The 17,907-nt window shown below is 46.2% G+C and overlaps 8 non-coding genes across 8 annotated transcripts; all 8 read left to right on the top strand.

Annotated features, from left to right (window-relative positions):
- The first annotated feature begins 7,101 nt into the window (after window positions 1-7,101).
- Window positions 7,102-7,174, top strand: TRNAV-CAC (transfer RNA valine (anticodon CAC)). The gene has a single exon. It is a non-coding gene; the product is annotated as a tRNA-Val (tRNA).
- Window positions 7,175-9,529: 2,355 nt separating this feature from the next.
- TRNAV-CAC (transfer RNA valine (anticodon CAC)) lies at window positions 9,530-9,602 on the top strand. The gene has a single exon. It is a non-coding gene; the product is annotated as a tRNA-Val (tRNA).
- Window positions 9,603-9,715: 113 nt separating this feature from the next.
- On the top strand, window positions 9,716-9,788 carry TRNAV-CAC (transfer RNA valine (anticodon CAC)). Its single transcript has one exon. It is a non-coding gene; the product is annotated as a tRNA-Val (tRNA).
- A 1,234-nt stretch (window positions 9,789-11,022) lies between these two features.
- On the top strand, window positions 11,023-11,095 carry TRNAV-CAC (transfer RNA valine (anticodon CAC)). The gene has a single exon. It is a non-coding gene; the product is annotated as a tRNA-Val (tRNA).
- Window positions 11,096-11,208: 113 nt separating this feature from the next.
- Window positions 11,209-11,281, top strand: TRNAV-CAC (transfer RNA valine (anticodon CAC)). Its single transcript has one exon. It is a non-coding gene; the product is annotated as a tRNA-Val (tRNA).
- Window positions 11,282-13,450: 2,169 nt separating this feature from the next.
- Window positions 13,451-13,523, top strand: TRNAV-CAC (transfer RNA valine (anticodon CAC)). The gene has a single exon. It is a non-coding gene; the product is annotated as a tRNA-Val (tRNA).
- Window positions 13,524-15,692: 2,169 nt separating this feature from the next.
- Window positions 15,693-15,765, top strand: TRNAV-CAC (transfer RNA valine (anticodon CAC)). The gene has a single exon. It is a non-coding gene; the product is annotated as a tRNA-Val (tRNA).
- A 1,048-nt stretch (window positions 15,766-16,813) lies between these two features.
- On the top strand, window positions 16,814-16,886 carry TRNAV-CAC (transfer RNA valine (anticodon CAC)). Its single transcript has one exon. It is a non-coding gene; the product is annotated as a tRNA-Val (tRNA).
- The last annotated feature ends 1,021 nt before the right edge of the window (window positions 16,887-17,907 follow it).

Below are 17,907 nucleotides of genomic sequence, written 5' to 3'. Positions count from 1 at the left end.
TAGCGGTGTCCAATTTAGACCCGAACAGGTTTGAGCCATCATATGGAATCCTGCACCAGTTTGTTTTGGATGCAGTATCGGCCATCCATGGTTTCAGCCACAAGGCCCTTCTTGCTGTGACTGAGGCTAGCATTGATCTCGCCGAGGATCTTATAATATCCACTGAGGCTTCTGCCACAAAGTCACCTGCCAACTTGATCTCCTGAAGAGAAGATATTATTTTATCTATTTCGGTACCGTCTTGCAGATCCTTCTCCACCTTGGTTGCCCAACCTGATATGGCTTTGGCCACTGCTGCTGTGGTAATTGCTGGTCTGCATGCGCCCCCAGCAGTGGAGTATGCTTTCTTCAATTCTAGATCCAATTTCCGATCCAGAACATCCCGAAAGGAAACTGCGTCTTCAATAGGCAGAGTGACATGCCGTGCAAGACGCATCAAGGAGGAGTCGACTACTGGAGCGTTCATCAATGTTTTGACTTTTGACTCCTTCAGAGGATACATTTTTGTCAGTCTGTTGGTGAGACTGGACCGCTTATCAGATCTTTCCCACTCATCTTTAATTAGATCCTCCAGTTCACCTATAAAAGGGAAATTCTCTGGTTCTTTCCTTAAATTTGGGAAATATTTCCGGACTTTCTGCGGTTCCTCTTTATCTTCTTCCCAGCCTATCGCTTCTTTGACTGACTTTGCGAAAGGCTGTACCAGGGAAAAGTCAAAATCTGCTGACATGTCCTGTTCCTCATCTCCTGAGGAGGGTTCTGATGCCTGGGGTTGGCTGTCATCCGCCACCAATGTGCTAGGCGTAGGCCTATCGATTAGAGGTGCTGTTGTCTCCCTTATGGATTCCCGCACAGATTCTCTTATGAGCTCCGTAGCCATTGCTGCGTCTAGCTCTTTGTCCTTTGCTGCCTCATTGAAGCAGGATCTGCAGACTAGTTTATCTGGCAAGGCTGGTGCGCCGCATACCCAGCAAGCGTTTGCTGCAGGACGGGTGTGGCGGCTTTGGCGGTGCGATGAAGGTGACCGTCTGCGGTGTGACCGACTGTGACGGGAGCGGCTGCGTCTTGAGCGGCTGTGACGTGAGCGGCTATGTCTTCGGTGGCGAGAAGAGGATCTTGAGCGGCTTCTGCGGGACTTCTTGCTTGACCCATGGCTTGATGTCCTCTCACGCCTGGAACTTGCGGCTCTTGACCTGGTGGGGCTGCCAAAAACGCAGCGTTAGTGGTTGGCTCTCTTTTTTCTCTCCCCTTCTTCAATACTTACCAATAACGAATAGCCTCTTACCTCGTTTGCTGATGGTGGTCTGCGCGGGCAGTGGTCTCCATAGTGATAGTAGACAGTGTAGACTGAAGGAAATTAAGAGAAAGGAAAAAAACTTTTTTTTTTTTTTTTTTTTAAAACTTACTCTTTCTTTTAATATATTATTTATTTATTTAAAAAAGGCTAAATTGAATAAAATTGACTTACCTGGTCTTGCTGAGTCGTTTTCTGGCAAAGCAGTTGAAGGCCGGTGAACATTCAGGCATCTGTGATACTGCTCAGCAAAAATCACAGAAATGCCTGTGTTTTTAAATCTGCCGCCGCCGTTGCGGCAAAATGACGCTCCCGCGCATGCGCAGAACGTCCCGAGCGCCTCGGCGCCATCTTGGAGAAGGGCATTACCTTCCCAAGGCAGAACTAAGCCCTGAGGCCAATTGCAGAGTGGAGGAGGCGGCCTCGGCGGCCATGACAGTTCCTACAGCGGTGGACAACAAGTGCCAGCAGGCCTCTAAGCAGAGAAACACCATAAGTAAACTACAGACAAAGGTACAGGCAAAAAGGAAAAGGAGACCACTGCAAAAATATGAAGCTTCTTTAAAGCTTACTGTGCCAGATGTCCAGACGCCCCCTGAGACCACCAGACCGGGGGTTCCCTCCATAGAAGCTCCTTTAGAGACTGTACAGGAGGGACTTCCAAACAGGAGAGGCTTGAACCTGCTGGGGCGAGTGCGGTAAGAGGCTTTTTCTTTTTCTTTATCTTGACAACAGGAGCAAGCTGCATATCCCAATCTGTCAGGTGAGGATAAAAAAGAGAATGCAGCGGGGTGTCTCCCCTTCAAATTTATAGCTAACCAATCCTGTCAGGTTGTGGGGGCGGAGTCACAACCCAGTGTGTGCTGCCATGGAGGCGTCAGGAAAAGTGTGTGGAACAGCTAGAGGTGATATCCATGACTCAGTCTTTCTTGCCAGTACTGGCTGTTTTGAGGATGGTATTTGTATCAAGCTAGGCATCTGAAATGGGCTTTCTTCCTTGTTTTCTTCATTACTCAAGAGTATCATTTGCAAGGATGGTAAACTGAACTCAGGTTTTTAAATAACCAGAAACAAATAATAGCTAATACGGTGACCCCAACCTCCGACCCTCCAACCGGAAAAGGCCTATCGTGGTGGGTTTCTGTGGTGTAGTGGTAATCACGTTCGCCTCACACACGAAAGGTCCCCAGTTAGAAACCGGGCAGAAACACTGTGCACACGCTAGTGCTTTTTGCCACAATGTCGCTTTCATCACCCTCTTTCAAGCATTGTACTTTAGCGTAGACTTTCGGTTTGCAAGGCACAATAAATCTGCAAGAATGGGTTTCTGTAGTGTAGTGGTTATCACGTTCGCCTAACACGCGAAAGGTCCCCGGTTCGAAACCGGGCAGAAACACTGTGCACACGCTAGTGCTTTATGCTACAATATCGCTTTCAGCAACCCTTTTCAAGCATTCTACTTTAGAGTAGACTTTCCATTTGCAAGGCCCAACAAAGCAGCACGAATAGGTTTCTGTAGTGTAGTGGTTATCACGTTCGCCTCACACGCGAAAGGTCCCCGGTACGAAACCGGGCAGAAACAGTGTTTACCTTTAACTTTTTCACAGTCAGGCAAACTCAAAGCTCTTGCCACACCATGCCCCTCTTGCAGCCGTAAGTGAAATCTGCCAATATAAAGCACAGTTTAGGTGCAACACCTTCACTGGGAGCTCTTTTTCTTCACTGTTTATAAGTCGACCAGAAGAAATTGAAGACCCTTGCCTGAAGATGTTAGGTGAGCTGGTTTGCTGGTCCTACACAGGCAAAGTTTTGCTGCAGTGCCTATAGTGCAGACTCTGTAAAAGCTGACTAGTAAAACCTGCTGACCATCGCTGTAAGTGTTTAGGAAAACTTGTTATCTGGACCCAAAGGCAATAGGAATGCTGACTTTGGCTCTCCTGCTTAGTCAGCTGAGTTGGAAAACCTAACGACCATTGGTGTATGTTTTCCTCTGATCTGGTGAGAAAAGTGTGTGGAACAGCTAGAGGTGATATCCATGACTCAGTCTATCTTGCCAGTACTGGCTGTTTTGAGGATGGTATTTGTATCAAGCTAGGCATCTGAAATGGGCTTTCTTCCTTGTTTTCTTCATTACTCAAGAGTATCATTTGCAAGGATGGTAAACTGAACTCAGGTTTTTAAATAACCAGAAACAAATAATAGCTAATACGGTGACCCCAACCTCCGACCCTCCAACCGGAAAAGGCCTATCGTGGTGGGTTTCTGTGGTGTAGTGGTAATCACGTTCGCCTCACACACGAAAGATCCCCAGTTAGAAACCGGGCAGAAACACTGTGCACACGCTAGTGCTTTTTGCCACAATGTCGCTTTCATCACCCCCTTTCAAGCATTGTACTTTAGCGTAGACTTTCGGTTTGCAAGGCACAAAAAATCTTCTAGAATGGGTTTCTGTAGTGTAGTGGTTATCACGTTCGCCTAACACGCGAAAGATCCCCGGTTCGAAACCGGGCAGAAACACTGTGCACACGCTAGTGCTTTTTGCTACAATATCGCTTTCAGCAACCCTTTTCAAGCATTCTACTTTAGAGTAGACTTTCCATTTGCAAGGCCCAACAACGCAGCATGAATAGGTTTCTGTAGTGTAGTGGTTATCACGTTCGCCTCACACGCGAAAGGTCCCCGGTTCGAAACCGGGCAAAAACAGTGCTTACCTTTAACTTTTTCACAGTCAGGCACACTCAAAGCTCTTGCCACACCATGCCCCTCTTGCAGCCGTAAGTGAAATCTGCCAATATAAAACACAGTTTAGGTGCAACACCTTCACTGGGAGCTCTTTTTCTTCACTGTTTATAAGTCGACCAGGAGAAATTGAAGACCCTTGCCTGAAGATGTTAGGTGAGCTGGTTTGCTGGTCCTACACAGGCAAAGTTTTGCTGCAGTGCCTATAGTGCAGACTCTGTAAAAGCTGACTAGTAAAACCTGCTGACCATCGCTGTAAGTGTTTAGGAAAACTTGTTTTCTGGACCCAAAGGCAATAGGAATGCGGACTTTGGCTCTCCTGCTTAGTCAGCTGAGTTGGAAAACCTAACGACCATTGGTGTATGTTTTCCTCTGATCTGGTGAGAAAAGTGTGTGGAACAGCTAGAGGTGATATCCATGACTCAGTCTATCTTGCCAGTACTGGCTGTTTTGAGGATGGTATTTGTATCAAGCTAGGCATCTGAAATGGGCTTTCTTCCTTGTTTTCTTCATTACTCAAGAGTATCATTTGCAAGGATGGTAAACTGAACTCAGGTTTTTAAATAACCAGAAACAAATAATAGCTAATACGGTGACCCCAACCTCCGACCCTCCAACCGGAAAAGGCCTATCGTGGGGGGTTTCTGTGGTGTAGTGGTAATCACGTTCGCCTCACACACGAAAGATCCCCAGTTAGAAACCGGGCAGAAACACTGTGCACACGCTAGTGCTTTTTGCCACAATGTCGCTTTCATCACCCCCTTTCAAGCATTGTACTTTAGCGTAGACTTTCGGTTTGCAAGGCACAAAAAATCTGCAAGAATGGGTTTCTGTAGTGTAGTGGTTATCACGTTTGCCTCACACGCGAAAGGTCCCCGGTTCGAAACCGGGCAGAAACAGTGCTTACCTTAAACTTTTTCACAGTCAGGCACACTCAAAGCTCTTGCCACACCATGCCCCTCTTGCAGCCGTAAGTGAAATCTGCCAATATAAAGCACAGTTTAGGTGCAACACCTTCACTGGGAGCTCTTTTTCTTCACTGTTTATAAGTCGACCAGGAGAAATTGAAGACCCTTGCCTGAAGATGTTAGGTGAGCTGGTTTGCTGGTCCTACACAGGCAAAGTTTTGCTGCAGTGCCTATAGTGCAGACTCTATAAAAGCTGACTAGTAAAACCTGCTGACCATCGCTGTAAGTGTTTAGGAAAACTTGTTTTCTGGACCCAAAGGCAATAGGAATGCGGACTTTGGCTCTCCTGCTTAGTCAGCTGAGTTGGAAAACCTAACGACCATTGGTGTATGTTTTCCTCTGATCTGGTGAGAAAAGTGTGTGGAACAGCTAGAGGTGATATCCATGACTCAGTCTATCTTGCCAGTACTGGCTGTTTTGAGGATGGTATTTGTATCAAGCTAGGCATCTGAAATGGGCTTTCTTCCTTGTTTTCTTCATTACTCAAGAGTATCATTTGCAAGGATGGTAAACTGAACTCAGGTTTTTAAATAACCAGAAACAAATAATAGCTAATACGGTGACCCCAACCTCCGACCCTCCAACCGGAAAAGGCCTATCGTGGTGGGTTTCTGTGGTGTAGTGGTAATCACGTTCGCCTCACACACGAAAGATCCCCAGTTAGAAACCGGGCAGAAACACTGTGCACACGCTAGTGCTTTTTGCCACAATGTCGCTTTCATCACCCCCTTTCAAGCATTGTACTTTAGCGTAGACTTTCGGTTTGCAAGGCACAAAAAATCTGCAAGAATGGGTTTCTGTAGTGTAGTGGTTATCACGTTCGCCTAACACGCGAAAGGTCCCCGGTTCGAAACCGGGCAGAAACACTGTGCACACGCTAGTGCTTTTTGCTACAATATCGCTTTCAGCAACCCTTTTCAAGCATTCTACTTTAGAGTAGACTTTCCATTTGCAAGGCCCAACAAAATAGCATGAAGAGATTTCTGTAGTGTAGTGGTTATCACGTTCGCCTCACACGCGAAAGGTCCCCGGTTCGAAACCAGGCAGAAACAGTGCTTACCTTTAACTTTTTCACAGTCAGGCACACTCAAAGCTCTTGCCACACCATGCCCCTCTTGCAGCCGTAAGTGAAATCTGCCAATATAAAGCACAGTTTAGGTGCAACACCTTCACTGGGAGCTCTTTTTCTTCACTGTTTATAAGTCGACCAGGAGAAATTGAAGACCCTTGCCTGAAGATGTTAGGTGAGCTGGTTTGCTGGTCCTACACAGGCAAAGTTTTGCTGCAGTGCCTATAGTGCAGACTCTGTAATAGCTGACTAGTAAAACCTGCTGACCATCGCTGTAAGTGTTTAGGAAAACTTGTTTTCTGGACCCAAAGGCAATAGGAATGCGAACTTTGGCTCTCCTGCTTAGTCAGCTGAGTTGGAAAACCTAACGACCATTGGTGTATGTTTTCCTCTGATCTGGTGAGAAAAGTGTGTGGAACAGCTAGAGGTGATATCCATGACTCAGTCTATCTTGCCAGTACTGGCTGTTTTGAGGATGGTATTTGTATCAAGCTAGGCATCTGAAATGGGCTTTCTTCCTTGTTTTCTTCATTACTCAAGAGTATCATTTGCAAGGATGGTAAACTGAACTCAGGTTTTTAAATAACCAGAAACAAATAATAGCTAATACGGTGACCCCAACCTCCGACCCTCCAACCGGAAAAGGCCTATCGTGGTGGGTTTCTGTGGTGTAGTGGTTATCACGTTCGCCTCACACACGAAAGGTCCCCAGTTAGAAACCGGGCAGAAACACTGTGCACACGCTAGTGCTTTTTGCCACAATGTCGCTTTCATCACCCCCTTTCAAGCATTGTACTTTAGCGTAGACTTTCGGTTTGCAAGGCACAAAAAATCTGCAAGAATGGGTTTCTGTAGTGTAGTGGTTATCACGTTCGCCTAACACGCGAAAGGTCCCCGGTTCGAAACCGGGCAGAAACACTGTGCACACGCTAGTGCTTTTTGCTACAATATCGCTTTCAGCAACCCTTTTCAAGCATTCTACTTTAGAGTAGACTTTCCACTTGCAAGGCCCAACAAAGCAGCATGAATGGGTTTCTGTAGTGTAGTGGTTATCACGTTCGCCTCACACGCGAAAGGTCCCCGGTTCGAAACCGGGCAGAAACAGTGCTTACCTTTAACTTTTTCACAGTCAGGCACACTCAAAGCTCTTGCCACACCATGCCCCTCTTGCAGCCGTAAGTGAAATCTGCCAATATAAAGCACAGTTTAGGTGCAACACCTTCACTGGGAGCTCTTTTTCTTCACTGTTTATAAGTCGACCAGGAGAAATTGAAGACCCTTGCCTGAAGATGTTAGGTGAGCTGGTTTGCTGGTCCTACACAGGCAAAGTTTTGCTGCAGTGCCTATAGTGCAGACTCTGTAATAGCTGACTAGTAAAACCTGCTGACCATCGCTGTAAGTGTTTAGGAAAACTTGTTTTCTGGACCCAAAGGCAATAGGAATGCGGACTTTGGCTCTCCTGCTTAGTCAGCTGAGTTGGAAAACCTAACGACCATTGGTGTATGTTTTCCTCTGATCTGGTGAGAAAAGTGTGTGGAACAGCTAGAGGTGATATCCATGACTCAGTCTATCTTGCCAGTACTGGCTGTTTTGAGGATGGTATTTGTATCAAGCTAGGCATCTGAAATGGGCTTTCTTCCTTGTTTTCTTCATTACTCAAGAGTATCATTTGCAAGGATGGTAAACTGAACTCAGGTTTTTAAATAACCAGAAACAAATAATAGCTAATACGGTGACCCCAACCTCCGACCCTCCAACCGGAAAAGGCCTATCGTGGTGGGTTTCTGTGGTGTAGTGGTTACCACGTTCGCCTCACACACGAAAGGTCCCCAGTTAGAAACCGGGCATAAACACTGTGCACACGCTAGTGCTTTTTGCCACAATGTCGCTTTCATCACCCCCTTTCAAGCATTGTACTTTAGCGTAGACTTTCGGTTTGCAAGGCACAAAAAATCTGCAAGAATGGGTTTCTGTAGTGTAGTGGTTACCACGTTCGCCTAACACGCGAAAGGTCCCCGGTTCGAAACCGGGCAGAAACACTGTGCACACGCTAGTGCTTTTTGCTACAATATCGCTTTCAGCAACCCTTTTCAAGCATTCTACTTTAGAGTAGACTTTCCACTTGCAAGGCCCAACAAAGCAGCATGAATAGGTTTCTGTAGTGTAGTGGTTATCACGTTCGCCTCACACGCGAAAGGTCCCCGGTTCGAAACCAGGCAGAAACAGTGCTTACCTTTAACTTTTTCACAGTCAGGCACACTCAAAGCTCTTGCCACACCATGCCCCTCTTGCAGCCGTAAGTGAAATCTGCCAATATAAAGCGCAGTTTAGGTGCAACACCTTCACTGGGAGCTCTTTTTCTTCACTGTTTATAAGTCGACCAGGAGAAATTGAAGACCCTTGCCTGAAGATGTTAGGTGAGCTGGTTTGCTGGTCCTACACAGGCAAAGTTTTGCTGCAGTGCCTATAGTGCAGACTCTGTAATAGCTGACTAGTAAAACCTGCTGACCATCGCTGTAAGTGTTTAGGAAAACTTGTTTTCTGGACCCAAAGGCAATAGGAATGCGAACTTTGGCTCTCCTGCTTAGTCAGCTGAGTTGGAAAACCTAACGACCATTGGTGTATGTTTTCCTCTGATCTGGTGAGAAAAGTGTGTGGAACAGCTAGAGGTGATATCCATGACTCAGTCTATCTTGCCAGTACTGGCTGTTTTGAGGATGGTATTTGTATCAAGCTAGGCATCTGAAATGGGCTTTCTTCCTTGTTTTCTTCATTACTCAAGAGTATCATTTGCAAGGATGGTAAACTGAACTCAGGTTTTTAAATAACCAGAAACAAATAATAGCTAATACGGTGACCCCAACCTCCGACCCTCCAACCGGAAAAGGCCTATCGTGGTGGGTTTCTGTGGTGTAGTGGTTATCACGTTCGCCTCACACACGAAAGGTCCCCAGTTAGAAACCGGGCAGAAACACTGTGCACACGCTAGTGCTTTTTGCCACAATGTCGCTTTCATCACCCCCTTTCAAGCATTGTACTTTAGCGTAGACTTTCGGTTTGCAAGGCACAAAAAATCTGCAAGAATGGGTTTCTGTAGTGTAGTGGTTATCACGTTCGCCTAACACGCGAAAGGTCCCCGGTTCGAAACCGGGCAGAAACACTGTGCACACGCTAGTGCTTTTTGCTACAATATCGCTTTCAGCAACCCTTTTCAAGCATTCTACTTTAGAGTAGACTTTCCACTTGCAAGGCCCAACAAAGCAGCATGAATGGGTTTCTGTAGTGTAGTGGTTATCACGTTCGCCTAACACGCGAAAGGTCCCCGGTTCGAAACCGGGCAGAAACACTGTGCACACGCTAGTGCTTTTTGCTACAATATCGCTTTCAGCAACCCTTTTCAAGCATTCTACTTTAGAGTAGACTTTCCACTTGCAAGGCCCAACAAAGCAGCATGAATGGGTTTCTGTAGTGTAGTGGTTATCACGTTCGCCTCACACGCGAAAGGTCCCCGGTTCGAAACCGGGCAGAAACACTGTGCACACGCTAGTGCTTTTTGCTACAATATCGCTTTCAGCAACCCTTTTCAAGCATTCTACTTTAGAGTAGACTTTCCACTTGCAAGGCCCAACAAAGCAGCATGAATGGGTTTCTGTAGTGTAGTGGTTATCACGTTCGCCTCACACGCGAAAGGTCCCCGGTTCGAAACCGGGCAGAAACAGTGCTTACCTTTAACTTTTTCACAGTCAGGCACACTCAAAGCTCTTGCCACACCATGCCCCTCTTGCAGCCGTAAGTGAAATCTGCCAATATAAAGCACAGTTTAGGTGCAACACCTTCACTGGGAGCTCTTTTTCTTCACTGTTTATAAGTCGACCAGGAGAAATTGAAGACCCTTGCCTGAAGATGTTAGGTGAGCTGGTTTGCTGGTCCTACACAGGCAAAGTTTTGCTGCAGTGCCTATAGTGCAGACTCTGTAATAGCTGACTAGTAAAACCTGCTGACCATCGCTGTAAGTGTTTAGGAAAACTTGTTTTCTGGACCCAAAGGCAATAGGAATGCGGACTTTGGCTCTCCTGCTTAGTCAGCTGAGTTGGAAAACCTAACGACCATTGGTGTATGTTTTCCTCTGATCTGGTGAGAAAAGTGTGTGGAACAGCTAGAGGTGATATCCATGACTCAGTCTATCTTGCCAGTACTGGCTGTTTTGAGGATGGTATTTGTATCAAGCTAGGCATCTGAAATGGGCTTTCTTCCTTGTTTTCTTCATTACTCAAGAGTATCATTTGCAAGGATGGTAAACTGAACTCAGGTTTTTAAATAACCAGAAACAAATAATAGCTAATACGGTGACCCCAACCTCCGACCCTCCAACCGGAAAAGGCCTATCGTGGTGGGTTTCTGTGGTGTAGTGGTTATCACGTTCGCCTCACACACGAAAGGTCCCCAGTTAGAAACCGGGCAGAAACACTGTGCACACGCTAGTGCTTTTTGCCACAATGTCGCTTTCATCACCCCCTTTCAAGCATTGTACTTTAGCGTAGACTTTCGGTTTGCAAGGCACAAAAAATCTGCAAGAATGGGTTTCTGTAGTGTAGTGGTTATCACGTTCGCCTAACACGCGAAAGGTCCCCGGTTCGAAACCGGGCAGAAACACTGTGCACACGCTAGTGCTTTTTGCTACAATATCGCTTTCAGCAACCCTTTTCAAGCATTCTACTTTAGAGTAGACTTTCCACTTGCAAGGCCCAACAAAGCAGCATGAATGGGTTTCTGTAGTGTAGTGGTTATCACGTTCGCCTAACACGCGAAAGGTCCCCGGTTCGAAACCGGGCAGAAACACTGTGCACACGCTAGTGCTTTTTGCTACAATATCGCTTTCAGCAACCCTTTTCAAGCATTCTACTTTAGAGTAGACTTTCCACTTGCAAGGCCCAACAAAGCAGCATGAATGGGTTTCTGTAGTGTAGTGGTTATCACGTTCGCCTCACACGCGAAAGGTCCCCGGTTCGAAACCGGGCAGAAACACTGTGCACACGCTAGTGCTTTTTGCTACAATATCGCTTTCAGCAACCCTTTTCAAGCATTCTACTTTAGAGTAGACTTTCCACTTGCAAGGCCCAACAAAGCAGCATGAATGGGTTTCTGTAGTGTAGTGGTTATCACGTTCGCCTCACACGCGAAAGGTCCCCGGTTCGAAACCGGGCAGAAACAGTGCTTACCTTTAACTTTTTCACAGTCAGGCACACTCAAAGCTCTTGCCACACCATGCCCCTCTTGCAGCCGTAAGTGAAATCTGCCAATATAAAGCACAGTTTAGGTGCAACACCTTCACTGGGAGCTCTTTTTCTTCACTGTTTATAAGTCGACCAGGAGAAATTGAAGACCCTTGCCTGAAGATGTTAGGTGAGCTGGTTTGCTGGTCCTACACAGGCAAAGTTTTGCTGCAGTGCCTATAGTGCAGACTCTGTAATAGCTGACTAGTAAAACCTGCTGACCATCGCTGTAAGTGTTTAGGAAAACTTGTTTTCTGGACCCAAAGGCAATAGGAATGCGGACTTTGGCTCTCCTGCTTAGTCAGCTGAGTTGGAAAACCTAACGACCATTGGTGTATGTTTTCCTCTGATCTGGTGAGAAAAGTGTGTGGAACAGCTAGAGGTGATATCCATGACTCAGTCTATCTTGCCAGTACTGGCTGTTTTGAGGATGGTATTTGTATCAAGCTAGGCATCTGAAATGGGCTTTCTTCCTTGTTTTCTTCATTACTCAAGAGTATCATTTGCAAGGATGGTAAACTGAACTCAGGTTTTTAAATAACCAGAAACAAATAATAGCTAATACGGTGACCCCAACCTCCGACCCTCCAACCGGAAAAGGCCTATCGTGGTGGGTTTCTGTGGTGTAGTGGTTACCACGTTCGCCTCACACACGAAAGGTCCCCAGTTAGAAACCGGGCATAAACACTGTGCACACGCTAGTGCTTTTTGCCACAATGTCGCTTTCATCACCCCCTTTCAAGCATTGTACTTTAGCGTAGACTTTCGGTTTGCAAGGCACAAAAAATCTGCAAGAATGGGTTTCTGTAGTGTAGTGGTTATCACGTTCGCCTAACACGCGAAAGGTCCCCGGTTCGAAACCGGGCAGAAACACTGTGCACGCGCTAGTGCTTTTTGCTACAATATCGCTTTCAGCAACCCTTTTCAAGCATTCTACTTTAGAGTAGACTTTCCACTTGCAAGGCCCAACAAAGCAGCATGAATAGGTTTCTGTAGTGTAGTGGTTATCACGTTCGCCTCACACGCGAAAGGTCCCCGGTTCGAAACCAGGCAGAAACAGTGCTTACCTTTAACTTTTTCACAGTCAGGCACACTCAAAGCTCTTGCCACACCATGCCCCTCTTGCAGCCGTAAGTGAAATCTGCCAATATAAAGCACAGTTTAGGTGCAACACCTTCACTGGGAGCTCTTTTTCTTCACTGTTTATAAGTCGACCAGGAGAAATTGAAGACCCTTGCCTGAAGATGTTAGGTGAGCTGGTTTGCTGGTCCTACACAGGCAAAGTTTTGCTGCAGTGCCTATAGTGCAGACTCTGTAATAGCTGACTAGTAAAACCTGCTGACCATCGCTGTAAGTGTTTAGGAAAACTTGTTTTCTGGACCCAAAGGCAATAGGAATGCGGACTTTGGCTCTCCTGCTTAGTCAGCTGAGTTGGAAAACCTAACGACCATTGGTGTATGTTTTCCTCTGATCTGGTGAGAAAAGTGTGTGGAACAGCTAGAGGTGATATCCATGACTCAGTCTATCTTGCCAGTACTGGCTGTTTTGAGGATGGTATTTGTATCAAGCTAGGCATCTGAAATGGGCTTTCTTCCTTGTTTTCTTCATTACTCAAGAGTATCATTTGCAAGGATGGTAAACTGAACTCAGGTTTTTAAATAACCAGAAACAAATAATAGCTAATACGGTGACCCCAACCTCCGACCCTCCAACCGGAAAAGGCCTATCGTGGTGGGTTTCTGTGGTGTAGTGGTTACCACGTTCGCCTCACACACGAAAGGTCCCCAGTTAGAAACCGGGCATAAACACTGTGCACACGCTAGTGCTTTTTGCCACAATGTCGCTTTCATCACCCCCTTTCAAGCATTGTACTTTAGCGTAGACTTTCGGTTTGCAAGGCACAAAAAATCTGCAAGAATGGGTTTCTGTAGTGTAGTGGTTATCACGTTCGCCTAACACGCGAAAGGTCCCCGGTTCGAAACCGGGCAGAAACACTGTGCACGCGCTAGTGCTTTTTGCTACAATATCGCTTTCAGCAACCCTTTTCAAGCATTCTACTTTAGAGTAGACTTTCCACTTGCAAGGCCCAACAAAGCAGCATGAATAGGTTTCTGTAGTGTAGTGGTTATCACGTTCGCCTCACACGCGAAAGGTCCCCGGTTCGAAACCGGGCAGAAACAGTGCTTACCTTTAACTTTTTCACAGTCAGGCACACTCAAAGCTCTTGCCACACCATGCCCCTCTTGCAGCCGTAAGTGAAATCTGCCAATATAAAGCACAGTTTAGGTGCAACACCTTCACTGGGAGCTCTTTTTCTTCACTGTTTATAAGTCGACCAGGAGAAATTGAAGACCCTTGCCTGAAGATGTTAGGTGAGCTGGTTTGCTGGTCCTACACAGGCAAAGTTTTGCTGCAGTGCCTATAGTGCAGACTCTGTAATAGCTGACTAGTAAAACCTGCTGACCATCGCTGTAAGTGTTTAGGAAAACTTGTTTTCTGGACCCAAAGGCAATAGGAATGCGGACTTTGGCTCTCCTGCTTAGTCAGCTGAGTTGGAAAACCTAACGACCATTGGTGTATGTTTTCCTCTGATCTGGTGAGAAAAGTGTGTGGAACAGCTAGAGGTGATATCCATGACTCAGTCTATCTTGCCAGTACTGGCTGTTTTGAGGATGGTATTTGTATCAAGCTAGGCATCTGAAATGGGCTTTCTTCCTTGTTTTCTTCATTACTCAAGAGTATCATTTGCAAGGATGGTAAACTGAACTCAGGTTTTTAAATAACCAGAAACAAATAATAGCTAATACGGTGACCCCAACCTCCGACCCTCCAACCGGAAAAGGCCTATCGTGGTGGGTTTCTGTGGTGTAGTGGTTACCACGTTCGCCTCACACACGAAAGGTCCCCAGTTAGAAACCGGGCATAAACACTGTGCACACGCTAGTGCTTTTTGCCACAATGTCGCTTTCATCACCCCCTTTCAAGCATTGTACTTTAGCGTAGACTTTCGGTTTGCAAGGCACAAAAAATCTGCAAGAATGGGTTTCTGTAGTGTAGTGGTTATCACGTTCGCCTAACACGCGAAAGGTCCCCGGTTCGAAACCGGGCAGAAACACTGTGCACGCGCTAGTGCTTTTTGCTACAATATCGCTTTCAGCAACCCTTTTCAAGCATTCTACTTTAGAGTAGACTTTCCACTTGCAAGGCCCAACAAAGCAGCATGAATAGGTTTCTGTAGTGTAGTGGTTATCACGTTCGCCTCACACGCGAAAGGTCCCCGGTTCGAAACCAGGCAGAAACAGTGCTTACCTTTAACTTTTTCACAGTCAGGCACACTCAAAGCTCTTGCCACACCATGCCCCTCTTGCAGCCGTAAGTGAAATCTGCCAATATAAAGCACAGTTTAGGTGCAACACCTTCACTGGGAGCTCTTTTTCTTCACTGTTTATAAGTCGACCAGGAGAAATTGAAGACCCTTGCCTGAAGATGTTAGGTGAGCTGGTTTGCTGGTCCTACACAGGCAAAGTTTTGCTGCAGTGCCTATAGTGCAGACTCTGTAATAGCTGACTAGTAAAACCTGCTGACCATCGCTGTAAGTGTTTAGGAAAACTTGTTTTCTGGACCCAAAGGCAATAGGAATGCGGACTTTGGCTCTCCTGCTTAGTCAGCTGAGTTGGAAAACCTAACGACCATTGGTGTATGTTTTCCTCTGATCTGGTGAGAAAAGTGTGTGGAACAGCTAGAGGTGATATCCATGACTCAGTCTATCTTGCCAGTACTGGCTGTTTTGAGGATGGTATTTGTATCAAGCTAGGCATCTGAAATGGGCTTTCTTCCTTGTTTTCTTCATTACTCAAGAGTATCATTTGCAAGGATGGTAAACTGAACTCAGGTTTTTAAATAACCAGAAACAAATAATAGCTAATACGGTGACCCCAACCTCCGACCCTCCAACCGGAAAAGGCCTATCGTGGTGGGTTTCTGTGGTGTAGTGGTTACCACGTTCGCCTCACACACGAAAGGTCCCCAGTTAGAAACCGGGCATAAACACTGTGCACACGCTAGTGCTTTTTGCCACAATGTCGCTTTCATCACCCCCTTTCAAGCATTGTACTTTAGCGTAGACTTTCGGTTTGCAAGGCACAAAAAATCTGCAAGAATGGGTTTCTGTAGTGTAGTGGTTATCACGTTCGCCTAACACGCGAAAGGTCCCCGGTTCGAAACCGGGCAGAAACACTGTGCACGCGCTAGTGCTTTTTGCTACAATATCGCTTTCAGCAACCCTTTTCAAGCATTCTACTTTAGAGTAGACTTTCCACTTGCAAGGCCCAACAAAGCAGCATGAATAGGTTTCTGTAGTGTAGTGGTTATCACGTTCGCCTCACACGCGAAAGGTCCCCGGTTCGAAACCGGGCAGAAACAGTGCTTACCTTTAACTTTTTCACAGTCAGGCACACTCAAAGCTCTTGCCACACCATGCCCCTCTTGCAGCCGTAAGTGAAATCTGCCAATATAAAGCACAGTTTAGGTGCAACACCTTCACTGGGAGCTCTTTTTCTTCACTGTTTATAAGTCGACCAGGAGAAATTGAAGACCCTTGCCTGAAGATGTTAGGTGAGCTGGTTTGCTGGTCCTACACAGGCAAAGTTTTGCTGCAGTGCCTATAGTGCAGACTCTGTAATAGCTGACTAGTAAAACCTGCTGACCATCGCTGTAAGTGTTTAGGAAAACTTGTTTTCTGGACCCAAAGGCAATAGGAATGCGGACTTTGGCTCTCCTGCTTAGTCAGCTGAGTTGGAAAACCTAACGACCATTGGTGTATGTTTTCCTCTGATCTGGTGAGAAAAGTGTGTGGAACAGCTAGAGGTGATATCCATGACTCAGTCTATCTTGCCAGTACTGGCTGTTTTGAGGATGGTATTTGTATCAAGCTAGGCATCTGAAATGGGCTTTCTTCCTTGTTTTCTTCATTACTCAAGAGTATCATTTGCAAGGATGGTAAACTGAACTCAGGTTTTTAAATAACCAGAAACAAATAATAGCTAATACGGTGACCCCAACCTCCGACCCTCCAACCGGAAAAGGCCTATCGTGGTGGGTTTCTGTGGTGTAGTGGTTACCACGTTCGCCTCACACACGAAAGGTCCCCAGTTAGAAACCGGGCATAAACACTGTGCACACGCTAGTGCTTTTTGCCACAATGTCGCTTTCATCACCCCCTTTCAAGCATTGTACTTTAGCGTAGACTTTCGGTTTGCAAGGCACAAAAAATCTGCAAGAATGGGTTTCTGTAGTGTAGTGGTTATCACGTTCGCCTAACACGCGAAAGGTCCCCGGTTCGAAACCGGGCAGAAACACTGTGCACGCGCTAGTGCTTTTTGCTACAATATCGCTTTCAGCAACCCTTTTCAAGCATTCTACTTTAGAGTAGACTTTCCACTTGCAAGGCCCAACAAAGCAGCATGAATAGGTTTCTGTAGTGTAGTGGTTATCACGTTCGCCTCACACGCGAAAGGTCCCCGGTTCGAAACCGGGCAGAAACAGTGCTTACCTTTAACTTTTTCACAGTCAGGCACACTCAAAGCTCTTGCCACACCATGCCCCTCTTGCAGCCGTAAGTGAAATCTGCCAATATAAAGCACAGTTTAGGTGCAACACCTTCACTGGGAGCTCTTTTTCTTCACTGTTTATAAGTCGACCAGGAGAAATTGAAGACCCTTGCCTGAAGATGTTAGGTGAGCTGGTTTGCTGGTCCTACACAGGCAAAGTTTTGCTGCAGTGCCTATAGTGCAGACTCTGTAATAGCTGACTAGTAAAACCTGCTGACCATCGCTGTAAGTGTTTAGGAAAACTTGTTTTCTGGACCCAAAGGCAATAGGAATGCGGACTTTGGCTCTCCTGCTTAGTCAGCTGAGTTGGAAAACCTAACGACCATTGGTGTATGTTTTCCTCTGATCTGGTGAGAAAAGTGTGTGGAACAGCTAGAGGTGATATCCATGACTCAGTCTATCTTGCCAGTACTGGCTGTTTTGAGGATGGTATTTGTATCAAGCTAGGCATCTGAAATGGGCTTTCTTCCTTGTTTTCTTCATTACTCAAGAGTATCATTTGCAAGGATGGTAAACTGAACTCAGGTTTTTAAATAACCAGAAACAAATAATAGCTAATACGGTGACCCCAACCTCCGACCCTCCAACCGGAAAAGGCCTATCGTGGTGGGTTTCTGTGGTGTAGTGGTTACCACGTTCGCCTCACACACGAAAGGTCCCCAGTTAGAAACCGGGCATAAACACTGTGCACACGCTAGTGCTTTTTGCCACAATGTCGCTTTCATCACCCCCTTTCAAGCATTGTACTTTAGCGTAGACTTTCGGTTTGCAAGGCACAAAAAATCTGCAAGAATGGGTTTCTGTAGTGTAGTGGTTATCACGTTCGCCTAACACGCGAAAGGTCCCCGGTTCGAAACCGGGCAGAAACACTGTGCACGCGCTAGTGCTTTTTGCTACAATATCGCTTTCAGCAACCCTTTTCAAGCATTCTACTTTAGAGTAGACTTTCCACTTG

Source organism: Aquarana catesbeiana, linkage group LG03 (assembly GCF_042186555.1).
Source record: "Aquarana catesbeiana isolate 2022-GZ linkage group LG03, ASM4218655v1, whole genome shotgun sequence".
Lineage (NCBI taxonomy): Eukaryota > Metazoa > Chordata > Amphibia > Anura > Ranidae > Aquarana > Aquarana catesbeiana.
The sequence above is the reverse complement of the archived record's forward strand: the minus strand, read 5'-3'. Positions and strand labels throughout refer to the sequence as shown.